At 39.4% G+C, this 24,937-nt stretch overlaps 1 non-coding gene across 1 annotated transcript; it reads left to right on the top strand.

Moving 5' to 3' along the window:
* Positions 1–246: 246 nt before the first annotated feature.
* LOC133803041 (small nucleolar RNA R71) lies at positions 247–352 on the top strand. The gene has a single exon (XR_009877772.1). It is a non-coding gene; the product is annotated as a small nucleolar RNA R71 (small nucleolar RNA).
* The last annotated feature ends 24,585 nt before the right edge of the window (positions 353–24,937 follow it).

The following is a 24,937-nucleotide window of genomic DNA, read 5'->3' as shown; positions in this document are numbered from 1 at the left end:
TCGAGTTGGGCCTAAACACTATCCTCTTCTTGAAGTTGATAGATCCCATATGGTTTATGTCGGTTGGTTCTATCAGTAGCGCTTTGACCAGTCCAGGAGTGAGATTTTTTTGCGGTTTCTTCGAGATATTCAAGAGCATCGTCTGACCCTTTTTTGAGGAATTCACCATTGCATAGCATTTCTACAAATTGGCGCTCACGACTCGTGAGGCCTTCATAGAAGTAATTGACCAAATGCCATTTCTCATGGCCATGGTGTGGGCACTGATTCAATAGATCCTTGAATCCTTCTAGACTTGATAAAACATTTCATTTTCCTTTTGGGAAAATGTGGAAATCATTTGTTTTAGATTGTTGGTCTTATTGATAGGGAAATGATTCAGAAAGAAAGATTTGGTGTAACGTCCCAAATTCCCTAATGTGGCTTAGCACCTTGATTAGGGGGCCAGGAGGGAAATAATTGGTTTATTGTGTTATTATGTGAGTTGCATTATTATATGGCTGTATTTGCATGCATGTGGGCCTGTTTCTTATTAGAAGGGCATTTTCTTAATGTTGGCAGTTGAGGGCATATTTGTATATTTGTGTGCATATATGTGATATATGTGTAAGACCACATATTTATGTGGATATATTTGAGATACTCAGCACGAGGCGATCCTAGGAGGCAAGTTAGCAATTTAGTCATAACGGGGTCAAACACCCGGCTTGGGGTGAGCCTAGGTGTAATTTGGTACTTAGTACATTACCGGGATTGAGCTGGTAATGGAAAATTATTTGAGGATATTAGAAGTCATGAGAATTGTGACACGTTAATTATGATTAATGGGATAATTGGCTAATGACAAGTTTGCCCTTGTGGCATAGGAAGGCAAGACAAAGGTTAAGGGGCATATATGTCATTTGGGAGGCAAAACCAGTGATTAGTAACCTTTTTCCTTGGGCTGAAGGAAAAAAAAAACAAAACACTCTAGCCTTCTCTTTTCTCTCTCTTGGCCATTCTCTTTCTTTCTCTCGGTTTCTCTCTGAGTTGGACTTGAGGTTTTGCAGCAAGTTTGAGGATTCAAAGCTTAAGGTTTAGGGTTGAATTACATAAGCGAAAGGGGGTTCAATTCACAGCTGAGGTTACCGCTAAGGGCTCAAGATCAGGATCATGCTCGAGGGTCGTTCTTATTTTACATTATACTTGGACCTGAGGTAAGAAAACTGCACCTATTATGTGACATACATGATTAGGGCCTGGCCCGAATGCTGAATATAGTTTTGATTGGGCACTGGCCCTGGTAAATGAACATAATTATGATTATGCCTGTGATTGATTGATTAAAGCATGTTGAATGCTTTGTATATGGATATTTGTTATATGATGAATGCTGGTTAGCATTATATGCGTAAGAAAAGCATTAACTTATTAGTCAAGGACATCAATAGCGCTGAGTGCTAGTCGTAAAGCATTGACTTATGAGTCAAGGGCAGCAATAGCGCGCTGAGCACTGGTCGATATGATTAGACCTAATTAGGAGTGCCTTATACGCTTGTCTGACCCAATGGTCTTAGAAAACTAAAGCCCCAGGTACGCTCGACCAGCTCCAAGGCTGGTTATACAAAGGATAGGGCAATGGGCTCCAAGGTGCTTATTAGTCCCAGATCCTAGGGCGTTGAGCACCAATATGATTTATTAGTCATGTACTTGGGCAACGGGCCCTAATACAATTTTGTTAATCAATTATTAGGGCATTTGGTCCCATGTGACGGTGTAGTCATTTATATGAATGGTATGCATGCACGGGTAAGGTTATTACTACTGGCATGTCTATTATGTTATGGAAAGGTGTTATTCACTCCTTATGAGCATGTTTAAGTTTTCTTGCTGGGCCTTGGCTCACGGGTGCTATGTGGTGCAGGTAAGAGAAAGAAAACTGGACCAACCATGAGTTGGAGAGCTTAGGTGGTGACGTGTACATATGCGGCTGCTTGACCACCATGACCAAGGTTTCTCAGAGGAATTAGGGTTTAACCCTATTTTGCCGCTTAGGTCGGTGGATTGTAACTTTTGAGTTGTAATGACCATTTTGGAACTGTAAATAACTTTGTAAATGTTTATTATGGGATCCCATGTAAGATTTAGTGTTTTAATTAAACATCCATTCCTTTTAACTGAGATTTTTAACCCTGGACCATTAATCACATTTAGATGCACGTTTATGGCCTAATGACTCATTTAGCGAGTTAAGCACTATTTAAAATACACAGTGTAATGGTCCCTGAGTAGTATGACGTTACAACTTGGTATTAGAGTGTGCCAAGGTTAAGGGTTCCTGAAGACAGGCTGGGCATGTACATTCACCACTAAAAACAAGCTTGACTCTGGATTCAGTAACTATTTTTGTGGTTACATGTTTAACTGCTTAAATAGGATATAAATGCCTTATCTGCATGCCTTATTAGGTAGCATGAGATATACTGATAGGGCCTGGCCCTTGACTACTGCATGATATAAAAGGATGTGCTTATTAGCACTGATATTGCTTGTGAATGGAAAGGAATCGCTTATTAGCGCTGTTATATGGACATGTAGGTCAGGACACACTCCTCAGTGCTTTCATAGATACATGTATGCCAGAAGATGCTTATTAGCATTGTCAATTGTTATATATATCAGGATGTGATTATTAGCACCAGACTTGAATATGAATATGAATCGACATGCTTATTAGCATGGCTGTTAAATGTGAATGATTATATGCTTGATCTTGGACCGCGAGGCGGCAAGAGGTTTAGTTATCATTACCTAACTGGCCAAATTGATTATTTTAGCAAAGTAAAACCTTGGAAGTATGTCTCCAAGGTAGATTGAATCATCAACTGGCCAAGAAGATCAAAACCAGAATAAAAGATAGGGTCAGACCCCACTGCTAGCTCCCGAGAACTGGCAGCAGGTGCTTGCTGATTTACAAGCCAGGGTATTGAGGCAGGAAGAAGAAATCCACCTCCTGAGATGACAACAACATGTTCCTATAGGGAACATTTTACTGGAGGCTTCACCTGTGATGGTGCCAACAGTTGAGCATCTCTTTATGAAAGGTTCAAGAAACAACACCCTCCAGTCTTTGAGGGTCGTGTATATCCGGCTAACACCGAGCAGTGGATGAGCATGGTTACCACCATCTTAGACTTTATGAGGGTGGTTGGTAATGATAGGGTGTCTTGTGCCACATATATGTTTCGGGAGGATGCCCGAATATGGTGGGAAGTGATATTCTAAACAAGAAATGTTAATGCCTTGGATTGGGAAGAGTTTAGGACTCTAATAAATGAAAAGTATCACATTGATGCCATCAAGGTGGCAAAGGCTGAAGAGTTCAACATATTACTTCAAGGCATCTCATCAGTGACTGAATATGTCGTGAAATTTGATAGACTGGCAAAGTTTGTTGGGGAACTGGTGCCCACTGATGGGACCAGAAGGGAGAGGTTTCTCTAAGGGCTACAACCTATGATAAATTGGGATGTTTGTATTACCACTGTGCCAGGAGTGACTACTTATGCATAGGTGGTTGAGAAGGCACTTACAGCTAAAAGCGTAGAGAACAAAATCTGGCATGATAACGCGGCCAGGAGAGACACTAGGAGGGTGGGACCTCCATTTATGGGTTCAGGTAGGGGCGGAGACCCTAGTGATAAAAAAAGAAAGGCTCCTGATGCCTTTCCAGCTCCAGGCCCTGACAAGAGATCACATGGTATTCAGATAGGCCACCAGGGCGTCAATGAGGGTTGGAGGACTTTTCCAGAGTGTGTCAGATGCAAGAGGCACCATATAAGAGAGTGTCGGGTAAAGGCTTGCTTTTTATACTGGATAATGGGACACTTAAAGAAAGATTGCTCGAAGGCAAGAAAGGAAGAACCAAGAAAGGCGAATAGCTCGACCCCAACTCGAGTGTTCACATTGACGCAGGCAGAAGCTGAGGCTTGTCCCTTAGTAGTCACAGGTCAACTTTTTAGTTCTGGAACACCTTATACTATTTTGATTGATTATGGTGCTATACATTCTCTTATTTCTAGTAGTTATTGATAGATTGTGTACACCATGTGATTATTATACTGTGGGGTTTGGGACCTTATTGCCCACTGGGGAGTTAGTAGTATCTAGGAGATAGGTCATGTAGCGTCTCAAAATTTTACTTAGCTAGATAGTAGTAGTAGTAGCTTGTAGTATTTTAGTTTTCGTGATTATTTGTTCAAGCTGGGATTTAGTTGGAAACTCATAGAAATAGTTATAGATTTTTATAACTTTAACCTATAGTTTAGAAATATTAATTTTAACATAAGGTTTGATTAATATAGCTGGTCCTAGAAATGATATTTATTATAACCTAAGGTTTAGATAAAATAATTAAGAACGTGACACTTGTCACATGCATGTTTATTAAGGAATTAATGATTTTAGATGAATATATTAATAAAAGATAGATCTAGAAGGTCTAGAACCTTCCAGCAGCTGTTAGGATCACGTTTTATTCAGTCAAAGTTGTTTTAAAAAACTTCAAGTGTGCTGAAAGTGTGCAAAAACATGTTTAAAATATTAGTGTATGCCGATATATCACAGCTATAGGGGCCGATGTATTGCCTATGGGTGATACGAAAAACACATCGACTTCGCACGAAAGAAATCACGAAGGCTCGGGAACTAGGGGCAAGCGATATATCGCCTATACGGGGTGATATATCGGCCCTTTATGGTATTTTTGAAACTTTGTGGAAATCGAATTAGAATTAGCCATCAACAACATAGAATTGCTCCTGAACATTTTTCACCGAGTTCTAGGCATTTGTTGAACAGAAAATTCAAATTTATTCAATTATTATTCATTTATTTATTCTTTTTAAAAGGGGTTAGTTTCAATCCTTAAGCTATATAAATATGACCTTACACTCATCCATTTCATTCATCATTCAAGCAATCTTCAGATCCTCCAAGTTGCTAAGTTTATTCTAGAGAGAAAACACTAGGGTTTTGGGATTAAAAGCTTTTCCATCTAAGCTTTTCTAAATACTTGGAAAGTAAGATAGAGTGACATTTCGGTATTGAGTTGTAGATCAAAGTTCTAGTCTATCCAAGGTATTCTTATCCTCAGGTTTAGTTCATTATAGTTCTTTTTTTTCTTTCATTTCTTTCCAGATCCTAACTTGTTATTATGGCTTTTGATTATGTGTTTGAGTTTCTTGAAACTTAAGGATTTTGGTATGTTTCTATCTTGGTGGTTTAGATCTTTTTTTCATCTCCATTTCTTTAGAAACCTATGATTCTTACTATTTGGTTTAAGGAGTTTTCCAATCCCGTTCTTGTCTCCAATATCCCAATTTTTGGTAAGGAAAATAGGTTAGATTTTATGTGTTATGATTATATTTATATGTTATGTATATTGGGAGGGGACTGAATGGATGGACTGCTGGAAAAGATCAAGGATGAAGTTTATATTTTTGAGTCTTTTTTTTAATTTGTACTTATTTTTCCACAATTAGTATTTGAACAATTAATTAAAGGTTTTGTTTTCTTATGATTTTATGTAATAAAAATGGGATCCCGTATTTTGGATTTTTATAATAAAGTTTCATTATTTTATGCATGTATTCCAAAATAGTAGTTATGCTTAGTAGTTCTAATGGTCTGAGATCTTAGAGTTAGTCGGGGCATTACAGTTGGTATCAGAGCCCACGGTCCATATGCATGAAGTTCTCCTTAATACACACACAAAAGCTCCAGATCTAACCGCCAATGTAAGTGTTTACGTTATCAATATTATGTTTATGTTAATAGCTAACGTTTTGGTCATTATGTTTTCAGTCAAAATGAATGGACCTTTGACCTATCATGATATCTGAGCCATTAAGGCATTGAAAAGGGTTAGAGAGCCAAGGGATACAATAGGAGTGCCAGAAAGAATCACTCAGAGATTGATCATATTTCACAAGGAGATAGTTCACCTTCAAATCGCTAGGCAAATCATGACGAGAGCTACGGAACAATATGTCTTAGTAATTAGGATTTTTAAGGATTTTCCTACTGTAGTATCAAAATTAGAAGAATTATTGGAGACTATGGATGATGAAGAATTATGAGATATTATTTTCTTATACTTAGATTTACCTCTAAGTTTGAGTTTCAATTCACTAATGAAAAAAAACATAATATCTTAATGAATATTCGCCGAGGTAGTTTCGAGGCTCATAGCAATGATGATTATGAAGAGATAAATGATGATATGTTTGATGAAGGGTCAAATGTAGAAGATCCTGATTTTTAGAAATTTTACCCTAGTTATTATTAATATAGTCTCTTTATTTATTTTGAATTTATGACTGTAATAAGTGAAAATCTTTTTCCAAATGAATACAGTTGTTATTTTTGAATGGCATGTATGAGTTTGATTTTATTTTACAATCATAATAAATTTAGAATAAATTCAATAAATAATGACTGAGTTCAGTGAGGGTGGATGCAAATTAATGGACCGGGTTCTGTATTGAGAGTTAGGGGGCAATAGTAGTGGGAACGATTTTACTAATCCCAGCCCTCCGTCAATATGGTTAACTTTGGAATAGCGACAAGTTTTGAGCCTAAGAATGAACTCATATACGGTGATTAGAAACAGACTTAGAAAATAATAAAGATGACTTAATGTTATAAGTATAGAAACACACCCTAATTTATAAAGAAGGCTTACATAATTTTTCATAAGATATCATAACTGATAGGTCCGAGTTATGTTTTCTTAGACTAAGTTTTGCCTTAGAACCTATTAGGGTAAGTTCTAACATGTTTTCTCAACTTTTAGAAATTTGTTGAAGATGTCACTCTGAAGATTTGCTCGCACGAATGGAAATGCGCCCAGCGCCGCCAACGAGACTCACGAAGCCCTTCCAGTCCGAAGAAGGGGAACACGAGCTACTACTGCTGCTGCTAATAGAAATGCACCACCACTAATTGACAACACTGCTGAGATTATTCGGTTATGGCAACAAGTGGAAGAACTGCTGCAGCAAGAATGAGAACAACCTCAGCCATAACCTTAGCCACAGCCTCAACTGCAGCTTTAGCCGCAGCCACAGTCAACGGCTCAAGCACCCCAGCAAGGGCAGAACATAGGACATCCATATGGGGGATGGCCAATGGCAAACTATGCATCGTATCCAGCTCAGTACATAGAGCCAATCTACGAGCGTTTTTGTAAGCAGCACGCTCCAAACTTTGAAGGGACAACAAACCCCTTTGAGGCAGAAGAATGGCTCAGGAATGTAGAGCCTATTCTAGCACACATGGACCTCGGCAATGCGGATCGCATATCCTACGTATCCTCTCTACTGAAAAAGGATGCTAGAATCTGGTGGGATTAGGTACGGTAGACTCATGATGTTACCACCATGACTTGGGTTAGATTTGTGGAACTGTTTCATAAAAAGTATTACAACTCGGCTGTTATTGCTACGAGGGTGGAAGAGTTTGCAAGTCTGAAGTAGGGCAATTTGATGGTAGTCAAGTACACTCGACAATTTGATCATTTAGCCAAGTTTGTACTAGAGTTAGTTTCAACCGATTTCTTGAGGGTTACCAAGTTCACCAGGGGACTTAGACCCAAGATTGAGTTAGGTGTCAAGCTGGAAATCCTGGAACCACTTTTTATGCCGATGTTCTGGAAATGGATATAGAGGTGGAAAGGCTCCAAGCCAATGTTAGTAAGGAAGAGGCTAGCAAGTCTGAACCTAAGCAGCAGAGTAAGACTTAGAATGGTCGAAACCACAACAACAACCAGCATACCAATAATGCTCAGAAAAGAAAGCATCCTGATAATAAGCAAGCCGACGTTGGCAAAAGAGCACGATCTAATAACGGTGATAATAGGTCAGGTTATGTGGAATACCCTCAGTGCTCCAAATGCCAGAAAAGACATCCTGGGGAGTGTCGTGTAAACACCAAGGGTTGTTTCAATTATGACAAGGAAGGTCATCAAAAAAAGGAGTGTTCACAGATCAAACAAGAAGAAAAGAAGGACAACAAGATGGTTCCAGCCAGAGTCTTTGCCTTGATCCAGGGAGAAGTCGAAGCTAGTAAGAAAGTCATCACATGTCAACTTCCTATCCTCAATAATATATGTTTAGTATTGTTTGATTCAGGAGCAACACACTCGTATATCTCGTTAGGAATGATAGAAAAATTAGACAAACCTTGTGAAAGATTTAGAACTAGGTTTGTTACGGAACTGCCTTCAAGAAAAGTAGTTCTATCATCACGAATAGTACGAGGAGTACCGATAAAAGTCGAGGGCACGGAACTAGAAGGAGACCTGATAGAGCTAGAGATCAAGGACTTTGACGTAATACTGGGCATGGACTGGCTAGGAAGGCATGGCGCAACCATCGATTGCAAATGCAAGAAAGTGATGTTCAAAACTCCTGATGGTCAGAAACTATGTTTTATGGGAAATATTTCAGGACTACAAACACCGCTTATCTCATCTCTCAAAGCTCAGAAGATGATAGAGAAAGGATGTCACACATTCTTAGCAAGTGTCACGGATGTCGCACAGGAAACACCATTGAAGGTTGGAGACAACCGCATTATAAAGGAATATCCAGAGATATTTCTTGACGACTTACCAGGGTTACCGCCTACTTGGGAAATTGACTTCACAATCAAACTAGAATCGAGAACTGAGACTATCTCAAAGGCACCATACCGGATGGCATCTACTGAACTCAAGGAGTTGAAAATGCAGTTACAAGAACTCTTAGACTTGGGTTTCATTAGACTAAGCCATTCTCCATGGGGAGCACCGGTTCTATTTGTGAAGAAGAAGGAAGGAAGCATGCAGATTTGTATCGATTACTGCGATCTGAACAAGGTGACAATTAAGAACAAGTACCCGCTACCCTGGATCCACAACTTATTTGATCAACTCCGAGGAGCAACTGTATTTTCAAAGATTGATCTACGGTCCGATTATCACCATCTCAAGGTACGGGAAGAGGATATACCAAAGACAACTTTTAGAACTCAATATGGACATTAAGAGTTTCTTGTTATGTCTTTTGGTATTACCAATGCTCCAGCCACATTTATGGACTTAATGAATCGGGTCTTCAAGGATTACTTGGATAAATTCATCGTAGTGTTCATTGAAGATATTTTGGTGTACTCCAAGGACGAAGTCGAGCACGAGGAATATTTAAGATTGACCATGCAGCGACTAAAGGAGCATAAACTTTAAGCCAAGTTCAAGAAATGCAAATTTTGGCTATCACAAGTAGCATTCTTCGGCCATATAGAATCCAAGGATGGAATCACAGTAGACCCAACTAAGAGGCTGTGAAGGACTGGCCAAGACCTAAGAATGCGTCAGAATTTTTCTCAGGCTAGCAGGCTATTAGCGAAGATTTGTAGAAGGCTTTTCTAAGATAGCCACTCCACTTACCAACCTGACCTGGAAACAATAAAAGTTCAACTGGACGGATAAATGTCAAGAAAACTTCCAGTTTCTCAAGGATAAATTATGCTCAGCACCAGTACTTTGTGTATCGACACCCAACGACAAGTTTGTAGTATACTGTGATGCATCGAAGCAAGGTTTGGGTTGTGTGTTGATGCAAATTAACAAAGTAATAGCCTACACCTCAAGGAAGCTGATGGAATACGAGCAACGCTATCCAACACATGATATGGAGTTGGTAGCGGTGGTCTTCGCATTGAAAATATGGCGCCACTATCTTTATGGAGAACAGTGTGAGATTTATACAGACCAAAAGAGTTTAAAATATTTATTCACGCAGAAGGAGCTCAACATGAGGTAGCACAGGTGGTTAGAACTATTAAAGGATTATGACTGCGAAATACTATACCACATAGGAAAAGTGAATGTAGTTGCAGATGCGTTAAGCCGAAAGAGTTACGGAAATCTGGCATCATTATTCTGAATATAAAAGCCGCATCAGCAAGAGCTTATTAAGGACGGGATAGAACTAGAGGATATAAGGATCGGGCAAGGGCATGATGACACATTAGTATTGCATATGGCTGCAGTCAAAGAAGGCAAGACTACGAATTTCTCCATATCAGGATAGGGGTTGTTAAGATATAATGGCCGAGTGTGCATGCCGAATGACTATGGGATTAAGATGAAGATTTTAGAAGAGACACACACTACCCCATACTCAGTTCACTCGGGGTCGACCAAGATGACTCATGACCTTAAGGCTCTATATTGGTGGCCGAGAATGAAGAAAGACGTAGTAGAATATGTGTCCAAATGCCTGATATGGCAGTAAGTGAAGGTGGAACATCATCGACTGGTAGGCTTATTGCAACTACTTAGTATTCCAGAATGGAAGTGGGAAGACATAGCAATGGACTTCGTGACATGATTACCACGAACAAATAAGCAACATGACTCGACTTGGGTTGTGGTAGATAGACTCACCAAGTCAGCTCACTTCTTGCATGTCAAGATTACGTACACTGCAGACCACTACACATACATTTATGTTTGAGAAATTGTATGACTGCATGGAATCCCTAAGACCATAGTATTTGATAGAGGATCGGTGTTTACATCAAGATTTTGGGGAAGCTTGCAACAAGCCATGGGTACCAAGCTAAGTCTCAGTACAGTATTTCATCCTCAGACCGACGGATAGTCCGAGCGTACCATACAAATTTTAGAAGATATGTTGCGCCCTTGTGTACTAGACTTCACAGGATCGTGGAGTAAGTATTTGCCACTTATAGAGTACTCCTACAATAATAGCCACCAGGCAACTATCGCTATGGCACCCTATGAGTTACTTTATGGAAGGAAGTGTCGGTCGTCATTATATTGGGATGAGGTAGGAGAAAGACAACTTCTTGGACCCGAAGCTGTTAGAGAGGCTCAAGATGCAGTGGAGCTAATTATCTGCTCAAAGACAACAAAAGAGTTATGCAGATGCCATGCGCCGAGATGTGGAATTCAAAGTCGGAGATCAAGTCTTTTTAAGAATATCTCCTATGAAAGGAATGAAGCGGATTGGGAAGAAAGGAAAACTTAGTCCTCGGTTTATAGGTCGTTTTGTGATATTGGACAAGATGGGATCAATAGAATATAGATTAGCCCTATCGCCAGCTCTAGCAGATAGTCACAATGTGTTTCACATCTCGATGCAGCATAGATATGTGTTAGACCCATCTCATGTTCCCAAATATGATAAAATAGCACTTCAGAAAGACCTGAGTGACGAGGAACGACCCGTTAACATCCTTGAGAAGGGGAAGAAGGAATTACAGTCTAAGAGTATTCTGATAGTTAATGTCTTATGGGGTAATAGTACAGAACAGGAGGAAACATGGGAGTTGGAGGAAGGCATTTGTGCACGGTATCCGGAATTTTTTGGTAAGTAAATTTCGCGGACGAAATTCTTTTAAGCAGGGGAGAATTGTAGCGTTTCTGAATTTTACTTAGATAGATAGTAGTAGTAGTATCTTGTAGTATTTTAGTTTTCGTGATTATTGGTTCAAGCCGAGATTTAGTTGGAAACTCATAGAAATAGTTATGGATTTTATAAGTTTAACCTATAGTATAGAAATATTAATTTTAACATAAGGTTTGATTAATATAGCTGGTCCTAGAAATGGTATTTATTATAACCTAAGGTTTAGATAGAATAATTAAGAACGTGACACTTGTCACATGCATGTTTATTAAGGACTTAAAGATTTTAGATGAATATATTAATAAAAGATAGATCTAGAAGGTCTAGAATCTTTCAGTGGCTGTTAGGATCACGTTTTATTCATTCAAAGTTGTTTTAACAAACTTCAAGTGTGCTGAAAGTGTGCAAAAATGTGTTTAAAATATCAGCGTATGCCGATATATCGCCTATGGGTGATACGGAAAACACATCGACTTCGCATGAACGAAACCACGAAGGCTTGGGAACTAAGGGCAGATGATATATTTCCTATAGGGGGCGATATATCAACCCTTTATGGTATTTTTGAATATTTGTGGAAACCGAATTAGAAATAGCCCTCAACAACTTAGAATTGCTCTTGAATATTTTTGACCGAGTTCTGGGCATCTGTTGAACATAAAATTCAAATTTATTCAATTATTTATTCTTTTTAAAGGGGGTTCGTTTCTCTCCATGAACTCTAGAAATAGGACCTTGCACTCAGCCATTTCATTCATCATTCAAGCATTCTTCAGTGCTTCCAAGTTGCTAAGTTGATTCTAGAGAGAAAGCACTAGGGTTTTGGGATTAAAAGCTTTCCCATCTAAGCTATTCTAAACACTGGGGAAGTAAGATAGAATGACATTTCGGTATGGAGGTGTAGATCAAAGTTATAGTCTATCCATGGTATTCTTATCCTCAGGTTTAGTTAATTATAGTTCTTTTTATTCTTTCATTTTCTTCTAGATCCTAACTTGTTATTTTTACTTTTGATTAGGTGTTTGAGTTTCTTGAAACTTAAGGATTTTGGTGTTGGGGTTTTATGCTCTAATTAAAACCCAAATTCTTTGTAATCTCATTTTATTATCAATAAAAGAATAGAGATCATTTTTTTACTTGGTCAATCACTTTGCTCACATGTTTTGTTTTCATGATTATTTGTTTAATATAAACTTCTATTAAATCCCGAGCATATATCTAATCTTATTTATAGTGGTGTAATCATAGTGGAATATAAATATGATTATATGTTCAAAATAAGTTAGTCCTAAGATTAGTCAGTGCACATATTTACACTGACTTGCCAATCTACGATATGATCTACTTACACATTATAGTGTTATGTTCTTTCCAGAACATTAGCAAAGTAGATAAGATCGGATGTATTTGTTACATCAGGCTGGACCGATATTGACAGTTGATAAGATAAGTAAACATACCGTTATTATCTGTTCTAGTCATATCATATAGTTGACCATAGACAATTCAATCTCAATTATGAGAGGTTAATATTCTAATTGATTGTATTATTTGAGTTCTTTGACTTGTTCGTTACTAGCTTACCCTTCGGACTAGCCCATAATTACATATTGGGAACTCGGTTGTATAATTGAGTGGGAGTGTTAATCATAGATATGAACATCTATAGCTTCCAATGAAGAAGTGAAACGATGGTATTCTTTTAGTTTGGTTCAAGGTGTTAAATGATAGAGATCTCATTTCAGTAATTAAATTAGTTTACTGAAATATCATTTACAAGGAACTAAGTGTTTTAAGGATAAAATACAATGAGGGGTAAAACAGTATTTTAGTCCTTTCTCATTGTAGACCGTCTATAGAGGATTGAGTGACAATTATGGTTGTAACAATGGATAATTAATAGCATATCTATATTTGTTATAGAGCGTTCTATGAATTCAAGAGTGGAATTATGTGTCTATAGTGGAGTCATGAGGAATTAATAAGTTAGTAAATTTATTTGTTAGATTTATGATAACTTATTTGAGCTTGAATTCATTGGCCCATGGTCCCCATTGTACCTTGGATAAAATCATCTAGATAGTCTTAATTATTTGATTTAACTATCAATTAGAATTATCAAAGTTGACCAGGTCAATATTGGATAGTTTCACAGAGTTATGTAATTTAGAGAAGAAAAGAGAAATTATGGTTTAGGACCTTGATTAGCGTGCCTGGAGGGCAATAAGTGAATTAATATGATAATATATGAATTTAAATGAATATGTGATTAGAATGCATGTTTAGGTGGTATAAATATGCATGTGGGCCCCATTTGCATGATAGGGGTAAATTGGTAATTTTAGCACGTTGAGGGCATAAATGTGATAATTGTATTATGTGATTTACACCACGTGAGTGTGGTGCTATTAATGTGATGCACGTGCCGAGACGGTCCTAGAGAGCTAGATAACTGAAAAGTCACAACGGGATTTTATTCCCGTCTCGGGAGGAGCCTAGGGGTACTTTGGCGAATTTTGTGAGTTGAGTTGAGAATTTGTGGTTAATGGTTATTGGTGATTGAGTAACTTGGGTAACCATTAGTAACTGCTGAGAGTAACAAGTTTAGGTGGAAGAAATGGTAGAATTATAATATAGGTGAAAGGACAAGAGTGCCCTTGAGGTTTAGTTAGGAGAGGATAACTATGGGTGGATAGGATGGTAATTTGGCAGGGATTTAGATCACTTCAATTGAAGGAAAAGGATCATACACGTTATTTCATTTGGGGCATGTTTTGTTTATGCTGAAATTGGGAGAAACCTAGAGGAAAAGAGAAGAAAAGGAAGGAAGCTGAGTTTGGAACCTAGAGGAGGAAACAAGGTGGGTTGAAGTAATTGAAGCCAAACAAGTGTCAAGATTTGTTCTGAGGTAAGAATTGCTCCTGTTTTACTGAGTTTTAAGCTTGATTTTAGAAAGTAAGAATGGAAATTTAAGGATAGTTATGGGTGGTTTTGTGAGAATTCAGCTTGTGGAATTAGAAGGCTTAGCTTGGAGCTGGAAGCAAGGGAGCTTAAGGTTGGATTCTCCATTCAAGGTAAGGATTTTGTGCAATTATAAAGTTTATTTTTGTTATGAATTAGGGAATTTGAAGTGTGGTTTAGGTTTGGGTCTAAGCTTTTAACTTTCTGGTTTGAATTATTGAGGCATGAAACTAAAGTGTGATTTATGGGAGTGATTGTGTAATTGAGCTGGGTTATGATGTTTACAGGTTGTTGAATGGTCTACTTGGGGATTTGAATTGGTTTTGGGGCTTAGGTATGAGTTTGGGATGAATTGGGAGTGTTTTGGCTCGGGGAAATGAAGGGGAAAAACCCAGATTTCTGGGTTCGCGAAGGAGCGCCGCAACCCTGTTCTTGGGCGCAGCGGCGCGAGGCTGCATCTGGACAGGGGAAGGCTTTCTGACTTGCTGGGTGCCGCGGCCCTCTAGGGCAGCACTGCGGTGCTAGGCCAGTTTCAGAGCATGGAATTTTGCAATTTTGATCTTTTGCTCCGGGGGTTAGGGGATGTTTCCGATGAATTTTTTTAGGAATTTGGGGATTCCGAGAGTGTGGGATTGATACCGGGAAGTGGTTTTGGATTGATTAGTAATAAAGGATGTTTGATATGTGTTGTGACTAGGTCTTTGGAGAGGCTCGGGTTAGAGGACCGTGCTCGCGGCCTTGGTGCATCGGGAAGCTCGGGATACAGGTAAGAAAACTGTAGCACCCGTAGAGCGGGGCTTGGGCCCATAGTATTGTTGCAGGGCGCGACCCTAAATTGTATCATTGCTAGGATATAGCTTAAAATGAATGATTATATATTTGATTGTTATTTGAGAATGCTAAATGTGGTAATAGCATAATGAACGGCGAAGGGCCAAGAACGGCGAAGGGCCGAGAACGGCAGTGGGGCCGTGAATACCACTTAGCACATGGAGTGCTTGTGGTTAGGGTGAGACCCCAATGGATACATGGGATATCCTTACGGTGTAGACCGAGATCCCAGGCTTTGGTAACACTCCTTGGATGGCATGGTCGTATATGTGTTAGATTTTATGGACTGTCTGACTAGATATGAGCTATCTGCTGTAGTGACTGTATATTATGCTTATGTTATGTACTGTTTGAGTTTTCTTGCTGGGCTTCCGCTCACGAGTTCTCTGTGTTGCAGGTAAAGGCAAAGAGAAAGTTAACCAGCCATGAGTACGGAGAGCGTGGGGGCGGCGCGTACATGTTTGGCCTGCCCGACTGTCCTGGTTGGGGGCACTTTTGAGAAATGGCTGTATTAAACTATGTTTTTGATAATTTGTCAATTGTAAACCTGTTTTGAGTTGTAAATAGTTTACAAACCTTGTTTTGGGATCCGAAATGTTAAGCTACTGGAACTTTTAGTGAAATGAAGCACTTTTAAAGATTACAGCCTTGTCTTCTTGTTTTAATCACACTTTTATTCTAAAAACCTCGCTGAGCGAGTTAATTGCACATTTTAAACTCACTTAGTGACGGCTCTAAGGTAGTAGGGCATTACAACTTGGTATCAGGGCGAGCCAAGGTTTATTGGTTTTGGAGATTGACCGAACATGTACGCACGCTGCCATTGAAAAGCTCGACTCAGGGTTGATTGGTATGGTTGATTATTATGCTTGAGTATGTGCTTGGTTGTCCTGTCTACCTGCTTAGTTTATAGAGCGCATGGTGAATGAAATAACATATGCATAATCCCTGGGCAAGGCCCGTTGTGTGTTATATGCTATCTGTATGTTATTTGGTTTGTTGATCTGGTTTGTTGTTGAGATTGGGAGGTGGAATCGGATTTTGTTATGATGCCTGATGAACGGTGTCACTGATTGCAGGCATATAGTTGTAATGCCTCGGCAATCATCCAGACTCCGCGGCAGCAGAGCCGAGGATGACAATCAGGATCGGGACCCTCCACCTGCCCCACAGAAATGGCAGCAAATATTGGCCGAAATGGAGGCTAGACTGCAGAGAACGGAGGAAGAACTCCGTCAGATGAGGCAACAGGCCCCTCCATAGGTTACAGGATTGCCGATACAGTAGAATGTGGCGCCTGTGCCGGTTCAGCCTGTGACTGAGAATAGGTGGGAACCATTGTACGAAAGATTCAGGAAGCAACAACCTCCTACCTTTGAGGGAGGATCGGACCCACTGCAGGTAGAGCAATGGATGAACATGATTTCTTTGATCTTGGACTTTATGAGGGTCGAAGGAAGTGAAAGGGTAGCTTGTGCTAGCTACATGCTCAGGGAGGATGCCCGCATCTGGTGGGATGTGGGGAGTCAGCGGAGGAAAGTTGCAGTCATGACATGGGAAGAATTTAAGAGTATCTTCAATGAGAAATACTACAGCATAGCAGTTCGAGCTGCGAAGGTTGATGAGTTTATCAACCTGACTCAGAACAGGTTATCAGTTACTGAGTATGCCCTGACATTCGACAGACTGGCAAAGTTTGCGCCAGACCTAGTGCCGACAGATGCGGCCAGGAGAGACAGATTTATACGGGGGTTGAATGTGATGATCGCCCGTGATGTGAATATTACATTGATTCCAGAGACTGCTACTTATGCACAAGCAGTGGATAAGGCCCTTACTGCAGAGAGGGCTGAGGATCAGATATGGAAGGACAGCGTTGTTAGGCGCGATGCCAGGAGGATGGTGCCTCCTTTCCTTGGGTCTAGTCGGGGCAGTGGCCCCAGTGAGCAGAAAAGAAGGGTTCCAGATTCATTTACTTCTCCTAGTTCTGATAGGAGAGTGCGGGGTTCTGTTGGTGGCCGTCAGGGTAGTGGTGACAACTGGAGGAGTTTTCCAGTGTGTCCTCAGTGCAGGCGATGACATCAGGGAGAGTGCCAGATTAGAGCATGTTTTGTCTGTGGGAGTGCCAACCATTTGAAGAAAGACTGTCCACAAGTTAGAAAGGAAGAGCCAAAGCAGGGAGACAGTCTCGCTCCCGCCAGGGTATTCACTTTGACTCAGACTGAGGTGGAGGCTTGTCCCTCAGTTGTGACAGGTTAGATCTCTAAGCGCTGGTTCTTTGTATACTGCATTGATTGATTTAGGGGCTACCCACTCATTTGTATCTGCTAGGGTGATAGACCAGCTTTGTAGACCTAGTATTCTGTATGGTAGGAATTTTCAGGCTTTGTTGCCAACACGAGAACTGGTAGTCTCTAGGAGATGGGTTAGAGCATTACCAGTAGAGATAGATGGTAGGGAACTATTTGTTGATCTGGTTGAATTAGATATGGATGATTTTGATATGATATTAGGGATGGATTGGTTAGTGAGGTATGGAGCAATGATTGATTGCAAGCGGCATATGGTGACTTTTGAACCAGAAGGTGAGGTGCCTTTTGTATTTGTGGGGACGGTGAGTGGACCGCAAATGCCTATGATTTCAGCACTAAAGACTAGAGACCTGATGCAGGAAGGCTGCATAGGATTCCTAGCGAGTGTTGTAGATACTTCTAAGGTGGTGACAGTGGGACCGAATGAAACCAGATTGGTATGTGATTTTCCACACTTATTTCTAGTAGACTTGCCGGGGCTGCCGCCACAGTGGGAGATTGAGTTCGTCATAGAGTTGGCACCGGGGTGGAGCCAGTTTCCAGGGCACCTTATAGAATGGCTCCGGCAGAGTTAAAAGAATTGAAGATTCAGTTACAAGAGTTATTGGATTTGGGGTTTATCAGACCGAGTTTCTCGCCATGTGGTGCTCCAGTGCTATTTGTTAAGAAGAAGGATGGGTTGCTTAGGATCTGCATTGACTACAGGGAGTTGAATAAGCTGACCATTAAGAATAAGTATCCACTGCCTAGGATTGATGATTTATTTGATCGACTTCAGGGGAGTACGGTGTTTTCAAAGATCGATCTTCGGTCAGGTTATCATCAGTTGAGAATTAAAGAGGAGGACATATCGAAGACAACTTTTCGGACAAGGTACGGGCATTATGAATTCCTGGTTATGTCTTTTGGATTAACCAATGCCTCAGCAGCTTTCATGGATATGATGAATAGAATTTTCAAGGATTACCTGGATAAGTTTGTAATTGTCTTCATCGATGATATACTGGTGTATTCTCAGTTAGAGACAGAGCATGAGCATCATTTACGCCTGGTCTTACAGCGACTGATGGAGCACAAGTTATACGCTAAGTTCAGCAAGTGTGAGTTCTGGTTACCGCAAGTTACATTTCTGGGCCATATCGTTAGTAAGGAGGGGATACTGGTTGACCCAAGTAAGACAGAGGCAGTGAGAGATTGGCCTAGACCGAGCAGTGTTCCTGAGGTCAGAAGCTTTCTTGGATTAGCAGGGTACTATCAACGACTTGTAGATGGGTTCTCTAGAATTGCTACTCCATTGACAGAGTTGACTATGAAGAAGACTAAGTATGTGTGGATAGATTAGTGTTAGAATAGCTTTAAGGAGTTGAAGCGGCGGTAGATTACTGCACCAGTGTTGAGCCTGTCGACAGATAATGAGAAGTTCGTGGTTTATTGTGATGCTTCTAGACAGGGTTTGGGATGTGTGTTGATGCAAGCTGGGAAAGTAATAGCTTATGCATTGAGGCAGTTAAAGGAGTACGAGCAGAGATATCCCACACATGATCTGGAGTTGGCTGCAGTGGTATTCGCGCTTAAGGTATGGAGGCATTATCTGTATGATGAAAAGTGCGAGATATATACTGACCATAAGAGTTTAAAGTATTTCTTTACCCAAAAAGATTTGAACATGCACCAAAGGCGGTGGCTAGAGTTGGTAAAGGATTACGATTGTGACATTTTATACCATCCTGGGAAGGCTAATGTAGTGGCTGATGCCTTGAGCCGGAAGGGCCTAGGTCAGTTGTATAGTTCGAGACAGATATCAGACAGACTAGCTGAGGAAATGGCCAGAGCAGGTATAGAGTTAGTGGTTGGTAGGTTAGCCAACATAACTCTCCAGTCCACACTCCTTGAGAGGATTAAGGAAGCACAGGGAAAGGATCCCCAGTTAGTTAAACGTAGGGAGAATGTCCTAGCTAGAACGATTAAGGACTTCTCTATCTCAGAGATGGGTCTGTTGAGGTACAAAGGACGGATTTGTGTTCCGACTAATCCATATATTCGACGAGAGATTTTAGATGAGGCTCACACCACTCCCTACTCTTTACATCCGGGTACTACGAAGATGTACCAAGACTTGAAAGTTTTGTACTGGTGGTCAGGCATGAAGAGGGATGTGGTAGACTATGTGGCAAGGTGCCTAACTTGTCAGCAGATTAAGGCTGAACATCAGAGGCCAGCAGGGTTGTTGCAGACCCTAGGGATTCCTGAGTGGAAGTGGGAGGATGTTACCATGGACTTTGTTGTTGGATTGTCGAAGACCGTGGGTCAGGATGATTCGGTGTGGGTGATTGTAGACAAGTATACTAAGTCTGCCCACTTTCTACCTGTAAAAACAACTTACACTGTGGAACAGTACTTTGAGCTTTATGTGAAGGAAATTGTCCGAATTCATGGGGCTTCGAGGTCGATAGTATCCGACAGAGACCCCACCTTCACCTCCAAGTTTTGGGAGAGCCTGCAGAAGGCAATGGGCACACAGCTACGGTTCAGTACCGCTTACCATCCTCAGACAGATGGGAAGTCTGAGAGGACAATTCAGATATTGGAGGACATGTTACGAGCCTGTGTGTTAGATTTTGGGGGATCTTGGAGCAGATATCTTCCATTGATTCATTTCTCAATAGCTATCAAACGACTATCGGAGTGGCTCCGTATGAGATGCTATATGGGAGGAAGTGCAGGTCACTGATACACTGGGATGAGACAGGTGAGAGAAGATATCTAGATCCTAATATGGTTCAGAGGACCAATGAGGCAATTGAAAAGATTAGAGCTCGTATGCTTGCCTCCCAGAGTCGCCAGAAGAGTTACTCAGATCTAAGATGCAGGAATGTGGAGTTTCAGGTCGGCGATCATGTGTTCCTCAGGGTTTCACCCCTGAGAGGAGTGAAACAATTCGGTGTTCGGGGCAAGCTGAGTCCCAGGTTTGTTGGTCCCTTTGAGCTTTTGGAGCGAGTTGGCGAGGTAGCTTACAGATTAGCAATGTCTCCAACTCTATCAGGGGTTCATGACGTGTTTCATGTGTCCATGATTCAGAAATATGTATCAGATACTACTCATGTGTTGAACTATGAAAACTTGGAGTTGGATAAGGATTTATCATACGAGGAGAAGCCTGTACATATCCTTGATAGAAAGGATAAAGTCTTGCGGAGCAAGGTCATCGCCTTAGTTAAAGTTCTGTGGAGAAACATCAAGGTTGAAGAGGCAACATGGGAGCTTGAGTCTGATATGCAGGAGCGGCATCCCGAGTTGTTCAGGTAATTTCGAGGACGAAATTCTTGTAAGGAGGGGATAATTGTAACACCCCAAGTTGCTAATGAAGTTTAGGACCTTGATTAGCGTGCCTGGAGGGCAATAAGTGAATTAATATGATAATATATGAAATTAAATGAATATGTGATTAGAATGCATGTTTAGGTGGTATAAATATGCATGTGGGCCCCGTTTGCATTATAGGGGTAAATTGGTAATTTTAGCACGTTGAGGGCATAAATGTGATAATTGTATTATGTGATTTACACCACGTGAGTGTGGTGCTATTAATGTGATGCACGTGCCGAGACGGTCCTAGAGAGCTAGATAACTCAAATGTCACAACGGGATTTTATACTCGGCTCGGGAGGAGCCTAGGGGTACTTTGGGGAATTTTGTGAGTTGAGTTGAGAATTTGTGGTTAATGGTTATTGGTGATTGAGTAACCTGGGTAACCATTAGTAACTGCTGAGAGTAACAAGTTTAGGTGGAAGAAATGGTAGAATTATAATATAAGTGAAAGGACAAGAGTGCCCTTGAGGTTTAGTTAGGAGAGGATAACTATGGGAGGATAGGATGGTAATTTGGCAGGGATTTAGATCACTTCAGCTGAAGGAAAAGGATCATACACGTTATTTCATTTGGGGCATGTTTTGTTTATGCTAAAATTGGGAGAAACCTAGAGGAAAAGAGAAGAAAAGGAAGGAAGCTGAGTTTGGAACCTAGAGGAGGAATCAAGGTGGGTTGAAGTAATTGAAGCCAAACAAGAGTCAAGATTTGTTCTGAGGTAAGAATTGCTCCTGTTTTACTGAGTTTTAAGCTTGATTTTAGAAAGTAAGAATGGAAATTTAAGGATAGTTATGGGTGGTTTTGTGAGAATTCAGCTTGTGGAATTAGAAGGCTTAGCTTGGAGCTGGAAGCAAGGGAGCTTAAGGTTGGATTCTCCATTCAAGGTAAGGATTTTGTGCAATTATAAAGTTTATTTCTGTTATGAATTAGGGAATTTGAAGTGTGGTTTAGGTTTGGGTCTAAGCTTTTAACTTTCTGGTTTGAATTATTGAGGCATGAAACTAAAGTGTGATTTATGGGAGTGATTGTGTAGTTGAGCTGGGTTATGATGTTTATAGGTTGTTGAATGGTCTACTTGGGGATTTGAATTGGTTTTGGGGCTTAGGTATGAGTTTGGGATGAATTAGGAGTGTTTTGGCTCGGGGAAATGAAGGGGAAAAACCCAGATTTCTAGGTTCGCGAAGGAGCGCCGCAACCCTGTTCTTGGGCGCAGCGGCGCGAGGCTGCTTCAGGACAGGGGAAGGCTTTCTGACTTGCTGGGTGCCGCGGCCCTCTAGGGCAGCGCTGCGGTGCTAGGCCAGTTTCAGAGCATGGAATTTTGCAATTTTGATCTTTTGCTCCGGGGGTTAGGGGATGTTTCCGATGAATTTTTTTAGGAATTTGGGGATTCCAAGAGTGTGGGATTGATATCGGGAAGTGTTTTTGGATTGATTAGTAATAAAGGATGTTTGATATGTGTTGTGACTAGGTCTTTGGAGAGGCTCGGGTTAGAGGACCGTGCTCACGGCCTTGGTGCATCGGGAAGCTCGGGATACAGGTAACAAAACTGTAGCACCCGTAGAGCGGGGCTTGGGCCCATAGTATTGTTGCAGGGCGCGACCCTAAATTGTATCATTGCTAGGATATAGCTTAAAATGAATGATTATATATTTGATTGTTATTTGAGAATGCTAAATGTGGTAATAGTAGAATGAACGGCGAAGGGACAGGAACGGCGAAGGCCGAGAACGGCAGTGGGGCCGTGAATACCACTTAGCACATGGAGTGCTTGTGGTTAGGGTGAGACCCCAATGGATACATGGGATATCCTTACGGTGTAGACCGAGATCCCAGGCTTTGGTAACGCTCCTTGGACGGCATGGCCGTATATGTGTTAGATTTTATGGACTGTCTGACTAGATATGAGCTATCTGCTGTAGTGACTGTATATTATGCTTATGTTATGTACTGTTTGAGTTTTCTTGCTGGGCTTCCGCTCACGGGTTCTCTGTGTTGCAGGTAAGGGCAAAGAGAAAGTTAACCAGCCATGAGTACGGAGAGCGTGGGGGCGGCGCGTACATGTTTGGCCTGCCCGACTGTCCTGGTTGGGGGCACTTTTGAGAAATGGCTATATTAGACTATGATTTTGATAATTTGTCAACTGTAAACCTGTTTTGAGTTGTAAATAGTTTACAAACCTTGTTTTGGGATCCGAAATGTTAAGCTACTGGAACTTTTAGTGAAATGAAGCACTTTTAAAGATTACAGCCTTGTCTTCTTGTTTTAATCACACTTTTATTCTAAAAACCTCGCTGAGCGAGTTAATTGCACATTTTAAACTCACTTAGTAACATCTCTAAGGTAGTATGACGTTACAGATAATTTCGGCCTAGGGCTTTACAATGGCTATTATTTTGTTGATATTTTAATTAAATTAAATGGCCTAATTAAGTCTATAAAAGGATTGCTTAGAGAGAAGTCATAAGTTCAGATTTCTGTTACGACAGATAAGTTTAATCACTAGTTTTCTGATAGTTTTAGATTCTCTCTAAACACAAGTCATTTTCTAAGCCTCTTTGATTATTTTCTCTTCTTCTCTATGTATCTATCTCATGTGTTGAGAATTGCCCACACTAGTCTAGGTGATTCTAAGAATACATTGGAAGACTGTGAAGAAAATAGAAGATCGGTTCAGTTTCTTGATAATACCATGCGACAGAGAGGATACAGGAGTTAGATAAACTGAAGGAAGGACTCTTTCATTCCGCTGCGTATACTGTAAGTATTCTTGTCTTTGTTTCTCTTTGAATTCAATTTTAGAAACATGTTCTAGGTTATCTCATATTAATTTGTTTAATATTAGATCTACATGAAAATAAATAAAGATCTTGTATAAAGTTTCCCAACAACTGGCCTTAGAGTCTTTGGTAATCTTTATTTTCATGCATGAACATGTTTAAAATTGGATTATTTGATGTGTTTGAATAATTGGATGGTTTTTCATGTTTTTATGAAGCATATTGATTATAAGTGATTATTAGCAATTTTTAGGTTATTTTGTTGTGTTTTCTATGATATTAATTTTATATATGCTTTATTTTGTGTAAAACATGTTGAAAATTAATTAGAAAATTATTTTGGTTTAAAAAAAATTGCTCAAAATTTTTTTTTGAAAAATTTGGCACTGGCTGCCATGCGTGCGCGCACGTGCAGCCCAGCAAAATTTATTATTTTTTTTAAAGAAAAATAAAATTTGTGCAAAGAATTATTTATAATCAAAGCCAAAAATACCAGATTTGTTTTTGTATTTAAAATATTTTTTTTAAAAAATAAGATATTTTTGTTAGTTGGGATTTAAATAATTAGATATTTTCTACAAAGATTCAAATTAAAATTAAAATTTAAAAATAGACTAACAACTTAATTTTAAATTTTTTAATATATTAAAATATTAGAATTATGATATCAGATATTTAAGATATTTTCATTTAAATTCTTGATTTTTTTTATTAAATCTTTATTTGATAATATAAATATCTTTTTATTCTATAGTATTTAATATTTAAATTATTTAAAATTTGAATATTATTAGTTAGATATTTTTATGGATATTTGAATTTGATTAACTGTTTTGAGATATTTTAGGGTTGTTATAACTATTTATATATATATTTTTTAAATGGTTAAAATTTTAGCTAATAGTTGTAACAACCCAAGATATTTTTTTGAAAAATAGTTTAGATATTGATTTTAAAATTTAAAATTAGTTAGATTTTGAAAAATATAATTTTTTTCAACAAATTAATAAAATATTTTTTAATAAATGAGATTTAAATTAACTTTGGTTAATTGTTCATAAATCCTATTTAAAATAAATTAATATATATATATTTTTCAAATTAACCTAAAACCAAGTTGATTGTTGATAAATGAAATTTAAATTAACTATTGTTAATTGTTGATAAATTTCATTTAAATTGACTTATTTTTTTGTACAAATTTAATTAATTTGAATTTTTTGAAAAATTC

Source organism: Humulus lupulus, chromosome 9 (assembly GCF_963169125.1).
Source record: "Humulus lupulus chromosome 9, drHumLupu1.1, whole genome shotgun sequence".
Lineage (NCBI taxonomy): Eukaryota > Viridiplantae > Streptophyta > Magnoliopsida > Rosales > Cannabaceae > Humulus > Humulus lupulus.
This window is presented reverse-complemented; position numbering and strand designations above follow the sequence as displayed.